Source organism: Sciurus carolinensis, chromosome 2, assembly GCF_902686445.1.
Source record: "Sciurus carolinensis chromosome 2, mSciCar1.2, whole genome shotgun sequence".
NCBI classification, from domain to species: domain Eukaryota; kingdom Metazoa; phylum Chordata; class Mammalia; order Rodentia; family Sciuridae; genus Sciurus; species Sciurus carolinensis.
Window position 1 is genome coordinate 23,634,378 of NC_062214.1, and position 13,223 is coordinate 23,647,600.

General features: G+C 43.1%; 1 long non-coding RNA gene across 1 annotated transcript in view; it reads left to right on the forward strand.

The window, feature by feature from the left end:
- LOC124975931 (uncharacterized) overlaps positions 1-3,933 on the forward strand; it is a 5,627-nt gene extending 1,694 nt beyond the window's left edge. The window contains exons 2-3 of the long non-coding RNA XR_007106934.1: positions 904-1,009; positions 3,814-3,933. This is a non-coding gene — a long non-coding RNA (uncharacterized LOC124975931). The remainder of the gene's footprint in view (positions 1-903; positions 1,010-3,813) is intronic.
- Positions 3,934-13,223: the final 9,290 nt, after the last annotated feature.

Below are 13,223 nucleotides of genomic sequence, written 5' to 3' on the forward strand. Positions count from 1 at the left end.
CTCTTCCTGCCCCGCCCCCCGCCCGCAGTACTGAGGATTGCAGCCAGGGGTGCAATCACTGAGCCACATCCCCAGCCCTTTCAAAATACTTTTATTCTGAGAACTAACCTAAGTTGCTTAGGACCTCGCTAAGTTGCTGAGGCTGGCTTTGAACTTGTGATCCTCCTGCTTCAGCCTCCCCAGCCACTGGAATTACAGGCATGTGCCACCGTACCCGGCTGACCCATTCATCTCCTAAAGCCACAGACACAGTTAACTACTCTCTGTTAGGTCTCCCCAAACTCTCTGACATTTTATCACTTGCAAGATTGGCATGTACTCAGGTGTCACTTTAATTGTGATTAAATACAGATGCTCCTCAATTTACCATTGGGTTATGACCCAATAGGCCTATCCTAAAGAGAAAAATTTGTAAGTCATCTGTAATTAATTGAGTGATCATTTGTTTAATAGCCCCCTTCCCCTATTAGATTGCCAATTCCAGGAAGGGTAGAGCCTGTCTGTCACAACCGAATTGACAGGGACAGTGTCTAGGGTGCTGGAGCTCACAGCTAAGGACTTCTCTGAAAGGCCTGGGATCCCGAGCCTCCACTGTCTTAATCTGTTTGTGCTGCCATAACAAAGTACCTGAGGCTGGGTAATTTATAAAGAATGGAAATTAAGGGCTAGGGCTGGGGTTGTGGCTCAGTGGTAGAGCACTTGCCTAGCACATGTGAGGCACTGGGTTTGATTCTCGATAGTACATGAAAATAATAATTAAAATAAAGGTACTATATCCATCTACAACTAAAAAAATATTTTAAAAAGAATGGAAATTAATTTGCTCTCAGATCTAGAGGTGAGAAGTCCAAGATCAAGGCACCAGAAAATTCATGTCTGGTGACAGCTGCTCTCTGCTTCTAGTAGGGTGCCTCGCTTGCTGTTGCATCCTCTGGAGGGGACAAACACTGAATTCACATGGCAGAAGTGACCAAAGGGGTGGGCTTGCCCCCTTGGCCCCTCTGATAAGGTACAAATCTGCTCCTAAGGGCCAAATCAGCTCCTAAAGACCCGCCTTTTAATATTGTTACACCAGACATTAAATTCAACGTGTACTTTAGAGGAGAGTCCAACATTCAAACCGCAGCATCCACTCATCTCTAAGGAACAGCATCCTGCATGGTGATGCCCAGAGCGTGCTCTAATTGGGGGACAGATTAACTGTCATTATTCCATTTGGCTCCTGCATTCCTATTATTGGAGCCCTACCTAAGCAGGCCACTGATCTTCCTGGGCTTCCAGCCCAACAGCTGTCAGGAGTCAAGCCCCTCCAGCATAGGTCAGAGTGCATGTCCAATACAGGACACAGGCTGTAAGTGGCCATTTACATTTAAATTAATTAAAGTTAAGCAGGGTGTGAGTGGCTCATGCTTGCAATCCCAGCTACTTTGGAGGCTGAGGCAGGAGGATCTCAAATTTGAGGTCAGCCTTGGCAATTCAGCAAGACTCTGTCTCAAAACAAAACAAACAACAAAAAAGCTGGGGATGGAGCTCAGGAGTAGAACACTCCTGGGTTCAATACCCAGTACCACAAGAAAATAATGATAATAATTAAAATTAAATGAATATTCAGATCCTTAGCCAAGCTAGCCCATATTTCAAATGCCCAAAAGCCATCTGTGGCAAGTGGCTCCTGTAAAGGATAGCACATAGGAGTATAAAACATTTCCATCATCACAGAAAGTTCCACTGAACATCACTGGACTAGTGAATTATCATTTACTAAGCTTACTACAACATACAATAGTCTGTCGCAGCCACAACAATGTTTACAGCAGCTCAATTCACAGTAGCTAAACTATGGAACTAACCTAGATGCCCTTCAACAGATGAATGGATAAAAAAAATGTGGTACATACACACAATGAAAAGTTACTCAGCCTTAAAGAAAAATGAAATTATGGCATTTGCAGGTAAATGGAGGGAGTTGGAGAATATCACGCTAAGTGAAATAAGTCAATCCCAAAGAACCAAAGGTCAAATGTTTTCTCTGATAAGCGGATGCTGGTCCATAGTTGGGGGTGGGTAAGGAAAAATGAAGGAACTTTGGATTATAAAGAGGGGAGTGAGGGGAGGGATGGGGTGGTGGGGATGGGAAGGGCGGAAGAACGAGACAGACATTATTATTTTTCTTTTTCTTTTTTCTTTTCTTTTCTTATTTTATTTATTTATTTATTTATTTATTTATTTATTTATTTAGTACCAGGGATTGAACTCGGGGCACTCGGCTACTGAGCCACATCCCCAGCCCTATTTTATATTTTATTTAGAGACAGGGTCTCACTGAGTTGCTTATTGCCTCGCTGCTTGCTAAGGCTGACTTTGAACTCCAGATCCTCTGAGACAGACATTATTACCCTATATACATGTATGAAAAAATATTTTTTAAATTAAAAAAAATAAAAATACAATAGTGTGTGGAAGCATCTTGGAGGGCACGCTCTAGGGCCAGATTGGTTTTGAGTCCCAGTTGCTAGCTCTGCCAATCACTAACTGTGTGACCTTGAACGATTTACCTTGCCTCTCTGTGCTTTATTTTCTTCAACTGTAAATTGGGGATCACCTTATCTACCTCCTGTGAATGTTCCTGTGAAGATTCAATGAGATAATACACATCAAACACTTGGAATAATAATACCCTGACCCTTGGTGAACACTCAACACCTGTTATTTTGATTTAAATCTCACAGTGACCCTCTTAGATGGGTGCTGTGACAATTCCCAATTACAGATAGAGAAGCAGAGTTTCAGAGAGTGAGAGGAACTTGTCCAAAGTCACGTGGCGATAAAGTGGCCAAGCCGGCTTTAAGCTCCGAAGTCCGCAGTTTTCTTTAGACTTCAAGCTACTTCTCCCTTTGAGGGGTGGGAATGGATCTCTCCCCAGTCCCAGCTGGAACTTGGTCTCATTCCACAGCCCTCTGTGCCAGATGGGCTCCTGCCAACCCTACCAGGGGCTCCAAGCCCTCAACTCGTGCCCTGTTCCCACCAGCAGGGCCCTCGCCTTCAGCTGGCACCCGTCGGAAAGCCTTCTCCCTGCTGCTCTGGATGAGGTGCTGGACCTGGAGCGCTGTGTAAATAGAACATGAATTCTGCTGCCAGGGTAATAATAAGGCTCCTAAATCAGCACTTGGACTTTTTGCTTTACATATATTACTCAAATTACATGTCAGGGATTAATATACATTATAAACCAGATGTGCTGGTTGCGTATTTCTCTCTGAATGCTCTCAGATGCCTCCCGAAACTGCCATTGGTGTTAATCACACATTCTCTCCACCATTCTTGAGCCTTGGTGGAGCCACACAGACAGCAGGAGGGACAGAGAGGGGTCAGGAAGAAAGGGCAGCCTACAGCTGCTGTGAGGGCCCCAGGCGGTTTTCTGCATTGGAACCAGGCCCAGCTGTGTTGAATTTCACAACCACTTCGGTGTCTGTCCGTGGCTCAGTCTGTGTTTTTCAGCTTGGGCTCCTCAGTTCTTAGCCAGGATCTCGCACACAGTACATTTTCAGAGGATGTGGCTGAGGCTGCGAATTGCCTGCCTAAAGTCTGTTCTCTCCTTGTTTCTAATTAATAGGACCCTGATATTATTTGGGGCTGCAAAATATCAAACTAAGCATATCCCCCTTCATGTTTCCTTTATAACTAGGTGTGGGTATGGGAACCAGCTCTGGTCAGTAAGATAAAAGAAGAAATATGCTGGGGATTTCTAGGAAATTTTAACATGAGAATCCTCCCTCACTTCTCAACTTACTTTTCTCCCTGCTTGTAATACAGTTGTGATGGTCACAGTTGCAGCCATCCTGTGAGCATGAGGACACAGTCTTGCATGAAAAGATGGGAGGAGCCTGGAATCCTGTAGATTACATCTAGATTTTGTACCAGCTCTGTTCTGCCTACCTCCAGACGTGAATATGTAAATAAAATAAATAAGCCCCTATTTTAAACTTGCAGTTACGGGTGGTTATTGCATTACTGATGCATTTGCTTTCGGTGCACCTGAAAACCACAGAGAAGCAATTCTTGGGGTGGCCCCTTGGCCCTTGTCCCTCTTCTCTGAAGTGTGCCTATTAGTACATTCCTGCCCAGAACCCCTTGTAGAGGGTTTCCACCACATTTTCCACTGGTGGCCAATGGATCATGGCCATAAATGGCTGTGCCAATGGAATAAACCTGACCCAACCAGATTCTCTTCCCAAGAATTTCAAATGAACCCAGAAATTTACATTCAGAACACACAAACCAGCATCTGCAGTCTGTTGTGGCCCCAGAAAGGTTTCATTTGGCCTAGAGAGTGCTTTCTTAGATTTTTGGAAAGATCAGACTTCACATAGAAATCTGGATTCCCGGCTTCACTTGAAGTCGTGGAGAATCTCATTGCTGGGCTCATGTTCCATGTGGCAATAAATGGTTGTTGCTGAGAAGTGGCTTCCCGCTCCAGACGGTCTCAGTTTCCAGTTTTCCCGTGGTTCCCACTTGGCCGGATGTGTTTGTGTACATGCCTCCCTTCACTCACTCCAGTTGCCTGTCTGGCTCCTGAGTTTGACACCTGCTCTAAGTAGTGTCCCTCAGGCCCTTGAATCATGATGGTGACAATAATGGTGATTATAAAGAGCAACAGTTATTGATGGGTACTATGAGCCAAGAAACTTGGTGAGAGCTTTATACACATTATCTTATTTAGTCCTCAGATCAAGGCAATCTCACGCAGGCACCGTGGTGCACACCTGTCATCCCAGCGGCTCGGGAGGCTGAGGCAGGAGGATCGTGAGTTCTAAGCCAGCCTCAGCAATCTCGAGGCACTAAGCAACTCAGTGAGACCCTGTCTCTAAATAAAATATAAAATAGGGATAGGGATGTGGCTCAGTGGTCGAGTGCCCCTGAGTTCAATCCCCTGTCCCAAAATATAATAGTAATAATAATAATAATTATTATTATTATAATAATCTCACTACTATCACCATTGTATAAATGAGGAAATAGAGCACAAAAAGTGCAGTCACTTGACCCAAAGCTTGTAGCCAGAATGCTGTTCATCTGGGATTTGAATCCCGACATTCTGACATTAAAGTGGATGCCTCTTCCTAACTAATAGGCCATAATGAAGACAAAACCACAGCTGGAGAGGAATATGGCAGAGGTCCGGGGGAGGGAGGGAGAGAGAGAAACCAGAATGAGAAGCAGAGGGGTGTCTACCTGGACTGGGTTCTCTTTCCTCGTGAACCCTGCCAGCCGTCTGCACTTGAGTTGGGAGGAGATCTCCCTGAGTTGGGATTCACAAATGCAAGCAACAGATACCGACTCTGGGAATTTAAGCAGAGGAGGAATCGGGGGGAAAGGTAAAGAGGAGCTTTTGGCTTTTCTGGAAAGAGTGGAGTACCAGGCCTAGAGGCCATGATGGCAAAAGAACAGAGCTGATCTGGTGACCCTGCTGCCCCCACTGCAGGGTGCCAGAACCCTCAGCTTGCCTCTCTGACCTTGCCAAAGCTCTTCACCTGGAGTCTAGGAACTTTCATTGGCCCTACTGCCTAGGCTACCCCACAGGCAGGATCTTACTACTTCTGTGACCACCAACACCAGGCTGGCCCTCTCCACAGTCCTTGTGCCGTTGTGTCATTCCTCCTCATTCAAAGTCTACTTTGTGCCTCTGACCTGCTGAGTTTAGGTCACATGTCCAGACACATGGGAGACTGGGAAACTAGGAAGCAGCCCTTCCACATTCCATATGGGGAGGGAGTTCTACTTCCTTCCCAGCAAGCCTCATATGGTGGGAAAGTTTCCAGACATGAGTATGGATTTGTGAAGTTGTGCAGCCAAAAGGGACAATGATCCCTGAAAATTCATGGGTGTCCTCTCTTAAAGCAGCTAGCTCAATTGATGTTCATTGTTGAGTGGCATCAGGAGAGATGAGCATGGAGCAAAGGAGGAACATATCAAAGTGCAAGAAGGGTTGAGGGAAGCCAACAGGAAGGGAAGGGGGGACATTATGACAGAAGACCCGAAGGAGCAAGGAGAGAGGGTGCTCATGGGTATGCAGAAAGAGCTGGAGTTATAGAACGCTCTTCAGAATGATTCTGGTCCTTGACTCCAGTGAGAGGCCAGTTGGCAGAATGAAGACCCTCATTTCTCCTCCCTCTAGTCTCCCTGGGGTGGCTCCCACTGGGGCGACCAGAATCCAGACAGCAAGGGATCCTGGGGTCATAGTCCATAGAGGAGAGGGCCTTGCACAGCACCACCAGGTGGGGAGGAGGAAGGATAGCTCTGGAGGGCCAAACAGAACTGCCACCGACCGTGGTGTGATCTTGGCCCTGTCACTCTGAACTAGTTTTCCCACGTTAAACTGAGGGATCCTAGCTGGGCATGGTGGCACACACCTGTAACCCCAGCAACTCGAGAGGTTGAGGTAGAGGGTCACAAATTCCATGCCAGCTTCAGCAACTGAGTGAGGAGACCATATGAACTTGGTGAAAACCTGTCTCAAAATAAAAAATAAAAAGGGTCTGGGATGTGGTTCAGTGATAATGTGCTCCTGGGTTCAATACCCAGTATAATAATAATAATAATAATAATAATAATAATAATAAAAAAACCAGAGGTTTCCTGACATTTTGTGGTTCTCTCAGGTCCTTTTGGCTGTGCCTCCTGCAATCTACTTTCTGGCCTGCCCTGTAAGTTTGCCCCTCTGTCAGCCTCCACTGAAAGGTCACAGTCTTTGGTTTCCAAAACACAGCGTGTTTTCTGTGTGGTCACAGGGATTCTTCTTTGTTGCAAGTGGAACCAATTCTCCATCCAACTTATCAGATTCAGATTTGAGAACTCTCCTAGAATTTTGCTGTATGAGCAATTTCCCCTTTCAAGGCATACCATGTCTGCCAGATTTCAAGAGCTGCCTTGATGGGACTGTTTCTTTAATCCTTTAATAGCTCACTTGCTCTCTTTTTCCCTCTTACAACTTGATCCTCCAGCCAAATTCCACCCTGGCTTCCCACAGTCCCCCTTGAGTAATCATTTCTCTGTGACCCACATCTCCATCTCTCTCTCTCTGAATCCTCCTACTTACTACAAAGACCACTGTGTCTGTACCTTAGCTACAGTTTGGTGACTCCGTTTCCAGCGTGACTTGAAATTGTTCTTGCCGAGATCTCCGAAGGGAGATGCAAAGTCGCTCCTCATCTCTGGATAAATGAGCAATCATGCTCTGAAGACAGGGATCAAAGCAGAGCACTTTAGCAGTGTGATCCTAGCTAAGGTAACACATTCAATAAGAGATTCCAAATGTGCAATGTATAACTATATCATGAGTGACAGTCATGTTATTAAAATCAGCATCAGAATTCTTAGGGAGCTGTAACCCTGGAGTGGACTCTGATTTCCACAGACCCCCTTGAGGAATGAGGAAATAATTCTGCCAGCTACCAGGAGTATGGTTGACAGATGACCCTTAGCTGTACACACCCTTTAGGGAAGGCAGCAGCCTCTATACAATGATTGATCAGCTTGGAAGCCTCGAGGCTTGATACCCTTGCCCCAACTTAGGACAGCTCTAAAGACCAGTCTCCACATTCTACATAGAGTCAGGCAAAGCCCTAGTTCCCACATCATTGCTTAACTACTTCCTTTACTTCATTCAGCTGCTATCTCTCTTCCACGGATGTTGATCCCAAGAGTGCTCCTTAAGTAACCTCCTATGCCTGTCTCCATCTCAGAACCTGCTTCCCAGAGAACCCTACCTGTGGTTCCCCACTCCCCACCATACCCACACCCCTTGGAATGTGATTTTACAACAGCAGAAATTAAGAGATGGAGCCTAATTTTTCCACACTTTGAATTTAAGCTGGTCGTGAGACTTGTTTTGGTCAACAGAATGAGGCAGGAGTGACATTGTGCCAGGTCTGAACATGAGCTTCCAGGAAATTTGCATTCTCCGCTCTCACTCTTGGAGCCCGGCCGCTGCTAGGAGAACAAGCCAGAGCTAGCCTGCTGGAGCTAGAAAGACGTGCCACCAAGCCACCACCGACAGTGAACCACCCAGCTGACTGCAGTGCATGAGTGAACTTAGTCTAAACCGGGAATAATACCTAGTTGAGCCCACAGGTTGCTGGCCCAGAAACTCATGTGCTTAATAAATTGTGTTTTAGGGTGGGTTTGCTATATAGAAATTCCTGATACAAAAGGAAACTGTTTGAGAAGCCACATTGTGAGGGCAGGAATACCAGGTTGGTAGCAACCAAAAGGATGAATAAGTAGCTTTCCATGAGAAAATGGAAGGAATTTATTTCTTCCTGTGAAGAGGGGTGGGAGCGTAAGATGCAGGAAGGAGGAGAAAGTACTCAGCAAGAGGGTGTGTCCGTAAGGAACGGTGTGGGTGGAAGATGCAGGTGGCATTCCCCAGGGGGCACGCATCTGAATTCATGGTGGTCAAGTGGCAGGAAAACACAGAAACTCAGAGGTGCCGGATAGTTACTTTGAACTTGGTTTCTTTTCTTTGATGTAACTGCTTCATGTTTATTGGCATGCTTGATGTTTATTGGCATCCCATCTAAATTTCCAGGAAGTCTTATAAAACAGAAGCCCTCTTACTCTGCAGGTGGAAGGGTAAACATGGCACAACACTTTGGAGAGTAATTGGGTCTCATTTACCTAGTGAAGTACAAAAATGGCATGCCCTTTAACCAGGAAATTTCATGTCTAGGAATTTACAGAGAAACTCTTGCACCTGTACACCAGGAAATACATACAACAATGTTTGCTCTTTGCAGCACTGTCTGTAACAGGAAATTTTGGAAAAATTTAATTGCTTACAAGTAGAGCTTTAGCTAGATACATTTATAAATATTTATGTGATGAAATACTACATAACAGTAAATATGAATGAACTATATATGTATATGTCCATATATATCATCAAATATAGTTCTCAGAAACACATTATTACATTAAAAGCATGTTGCAGAAAATAAAATATGATAGCATTTATGTGCATTTTAAAATCACACAAGACAAGAATTTATGGATACATTATGTGCCGTAAAACTGTAGACATAAGATGTAGAAGGGCAGATATCAAATTTCTAATGGTGTATTCCTCTGGAGATGGAGGTATACATGGAAGATTTCACTTTTAATCCACTTATATTTTTAAAAATCAGAAGTAAATGCTGTAAAATGGTAATACTAAATTCTGAGAGTTGGAGGGCATGGATATCTGTTAGATTACTCTCTGTTCTTTTCTGTGTTTAAAATTGTTACCAACAGAGAAAAAAATCTAATTATACCCATGAGTGCTTTTTGTGATTTGAGAGGTTATTTGTCTGTGTGTGGTTGAGTTTCACATCTGGGTCACTGAGATTCATGCCAGAATCAGGACCTTGGAGGCAGATGTTACTAAGTATGTGAGTCCCCCGGGGGTCTGCAGGCGCTTGAGAAGCTCCTGGTGGACCTACAGGCCATGGACTGGAATGCAGTCCATGTTACTGAGGTCACCCATGGTGATAGACCCTGGGGAACATCGGGTTACATGTGCAATTGTAACAGGCATTGGCACCAGTGGTGAGCAGGTCTCATAAATTAAAAGGGTGGTGAAAAAATGCTTCTCAATTTGCTAATTTCCCAGTGTCTATGATCAGGCTTGACATGGAGGGTTTTCTCTGATACAGTGTTATAATCCCACATGCATTTAAAGGGAAGTTTCTGGAAATCACTGAGATGTGAGCATTAGTTGATGAGAAACAGATCAGAGCGGAGGCATGGGGGAGTTAGGAATAAAGAGAAGGCTCCCACTACAGGGGCCCAGGAGGCCCCTCAGCTCTCAGTCCTCTATTGGTGCCTAATTCACACTCACCTATTGTTTCTCTGGGTAAAATTTCCTCTCCAAAAAACTTTTTTTTTTTTTTTTTTTTTTTTTTGGTGGGGCGGGGTGGGTACCGGGTATCGGAACCTAGGGACACTCAGTCACTGAGCCACCTCCCCGGCCCTATTTTGTATTTTATTTAGATACAGGGTCTCACTGAGTTGCTTGGCATCTCGCTTTTGCTGAGGCTGACTTTGAACTCGAGATCCTCCTACCTCAGTCTCCTGAGCTGCTGGGATATAGGCGTGCATCACCACACCTGGCTCCAAAAACATTTAATATACTCCTTGCTTCACCTCGGGTCCTGTCCTGGCCCTCACACCGTAATAGACAGCTGACTTTACATCCTATATTAGCTGTATGGTCTTGAACAAGTCACTGAACTTCACAGAGCCAGTTTTCTCACCCATAAAATATGAATTATAATCTTTGCTTTCCCCACAGGACTGTTAAAGATTAAATAAGATAATGGACGTGACAGCCAACTCGTAATCTGTAAGGCACTAGATAGAACTGTTACAAACTATTCTGTAACTCTTGGAAGCAACTGCTATAGCTTCTTTTATTCTTTAAATCAAATCCAAAAGTGACAGGAGCAACACCAGATCGCTGTTGTTGCTGTTGCTCCGCTCTCCCGGGAGAGGGCGCTACCACAATGGCGGCCCTCCCAAGTCTTCGTGTGCTGTTGGTCCAGGCTGCAGCAACACCTTGCTAGTCCCAGGTCCCAGCATGGGCCGAGGTGGTCTGCAAAGAGGTCCCTCCGCTACTCTTGGCCATCTTTGACACCAGTTACTAGTGTCACAACTCTTGTACCCAGCCTTTCCCCCCCGGAGTACAGATGTTCAGGAAGACTTTTTGCCAGAGCTCTTTAGACATCTTTCCTTTATAAAAACCACAATTATTTTTCCCTCTTTCTGGCCTAAAGGATGGATCGATTTCCTTCAGGTAGGATGATGGCAGAAGTTTTAAAAATAAAGAAAAATGTAAAGAACAAAATAATAATCCATATTTTACCGTGTTTCATCTTGGCATATTTTCTTGCAGTCATTTATAATATTAACCCTATTGTTTTGTGAAAATGATACAACCCTTTTATGAGGAATCTGATAATGCAAGAAAGGAAGACAAAAGGAGAAGAGAAAATCACACCAACTCCTGTGGTTTAGAAATTACAAGAAATGAACATTATTTAAAACAGCTCTCTATGCCAATATAAAATCAGAGAGAAATATTCTTATTAAAGTGGGATTATATTATAGTTTCAATTTTTAATTTAAAGTACTTCTTTATTTTTGTAATTCACAAGAAGAAATAGAAACTGGAAAAACTAAATGAGTTACTGAAAGTCAAACAAGTGTTTTGTACTTCAAGATATAATTTCTTAAAATAGCACATTTGTGGTCATTATGTTTTTATTTCAAACCTCATGCTTCAGGTTTGTCTTCCTTTTTTGTGGGGGAGTACCGGGATTGACACTCGACCACTGAGCCACATCCCCAGTCCTATTTTGTATTTTACTTAGAGATAGGGTCTCACGGATTTACTTAGCACCTAGCTTTTGTTGAGGTTGATGCTGGTTTTGAACACGAGATCCTCCTGCCTCAGCCTCCCGAGCAACTGGGATTACAGGCACGTGCTACTGCACCTGGCTCGTCTCCCCTTTTTGAAAATGATGACACAAGCACTCTTCCCTCCTCATTTTACCTCTTAATTTTTATTACTTATTATGTTTATGTTGTTCAAATTCTTGTCAATTTTTCTGTTTTCAAATGATAAGTCGAATGTACTTTTGTATGCATTTTTATTGATTTAATCCTTACGCAGACGTCACTATTTTAAAGTGTAAAATTTAGTGGTTTTCACTCAACCAGATTGTGCAGCTATCATTACTATGTAATCCCAGAATATTTTTACCACCCTAAAAGGAAATCCTGTACCTATGATCAGCCGCTCCCCATTCCCACCCTTCCCTTCTCCCCAACACTCACTGGCAATCATTAACCTCCTTCCACTCTCAACAGATTTGCCTAACCTGGACATTTCCCATAAATGGAATCCTGCAACATGTGGCCTTTTGTGCCTAGCTTCTTTTACTTAGCGTCATGTCATCAAGGTTCATCCATGTCATATCACGTTTTCATTCCTTTTTGATGTTGAGTAATATTCCATTACATGGATAGACAAGGTTTTGTTTATCCATTCATCAGTTGATGGACATTTGGGTTGTTTCCACTTTGGGGCTATTAGGAATAATGTTGCCATAATATTTGTGTGTAAATTTTACTATGAACATATGCTTTTAATTCTCTTGGATGCAGACCCAGGAGGAGAATTGCTGGATTGTATGGTAGTTCTGTTTAACATTTTGAGGACCTGCCAAACGGTTTTCCAAGCAACTGCACCATTTTACATTCTCATCCACAATATATGAGGGCTCCAATTTCTCCACATTCCTCCCCAACATTGTTGGCTGTTGGGTTTGGTTTTGATTTTGTTTTTCAATTTGCATTTCTCTAGTGACTAATGATGATGAATATCTTTTCATGTTCTTGGCAATTTATATATTTTCTATGGAGAAAAGTCTATAAATCCTTTGTCCATTTTTAAATTGCATTATTTGCTTTTTTTTTTTTACCCTTGAATTGTGAAAGTTCTTTATATATTCTAGATACTAGATTCTCAGATATATAATTTGAAAATATTTTCTCCCATTTCATGGATCCATTCCCTATTATAGCACAGAAGTTTTTAATCTTGGTGAAGTCCAGTTTATCTATTTTTTGTTGTTTGTGGCTTTGATGGAAACTATTGTCTCAGCCAAAGTCACAAGGATTTTCCCTTAGTTTCCTTCTAAGAGTTTTATAGGGTTAGGTCTTACACTGAAGTGTTTGAACCATTTTTATTTACTTTTTATAGTGTGAGGTAGGGTCCACCTATATTATTTTATATGTGGATGTTATCCAAGTACCATTTATTGAAACAACTGTTGTTTCCTTGCTGAATTGTCTTGGCACTCTTGTGGTAGATTTGGTCTCGATATGGAATATTTTTATTAAAATTTCCAGCAACACTGCATTTTTTCTACCTAAGATTTGTGCTTTCTTTTTTTCCATTTTAGAGAAATTCATTTCCTTTATATATTTTTACATATTTTATTTTAATTGTAGATAGACACAATGCCTTTGTTTTATTTTATTTACCTTTATTTTATTTATTTACCTTTTAATGTGTTGCTAAGGACCAAACCCAGGGCCTCACACATGCTAGGCAAGTGCTCTACCACTGAGTCACAACCCCAGCCCCAATACTTCCTTTATATCTTGACTCTATCTTCTTT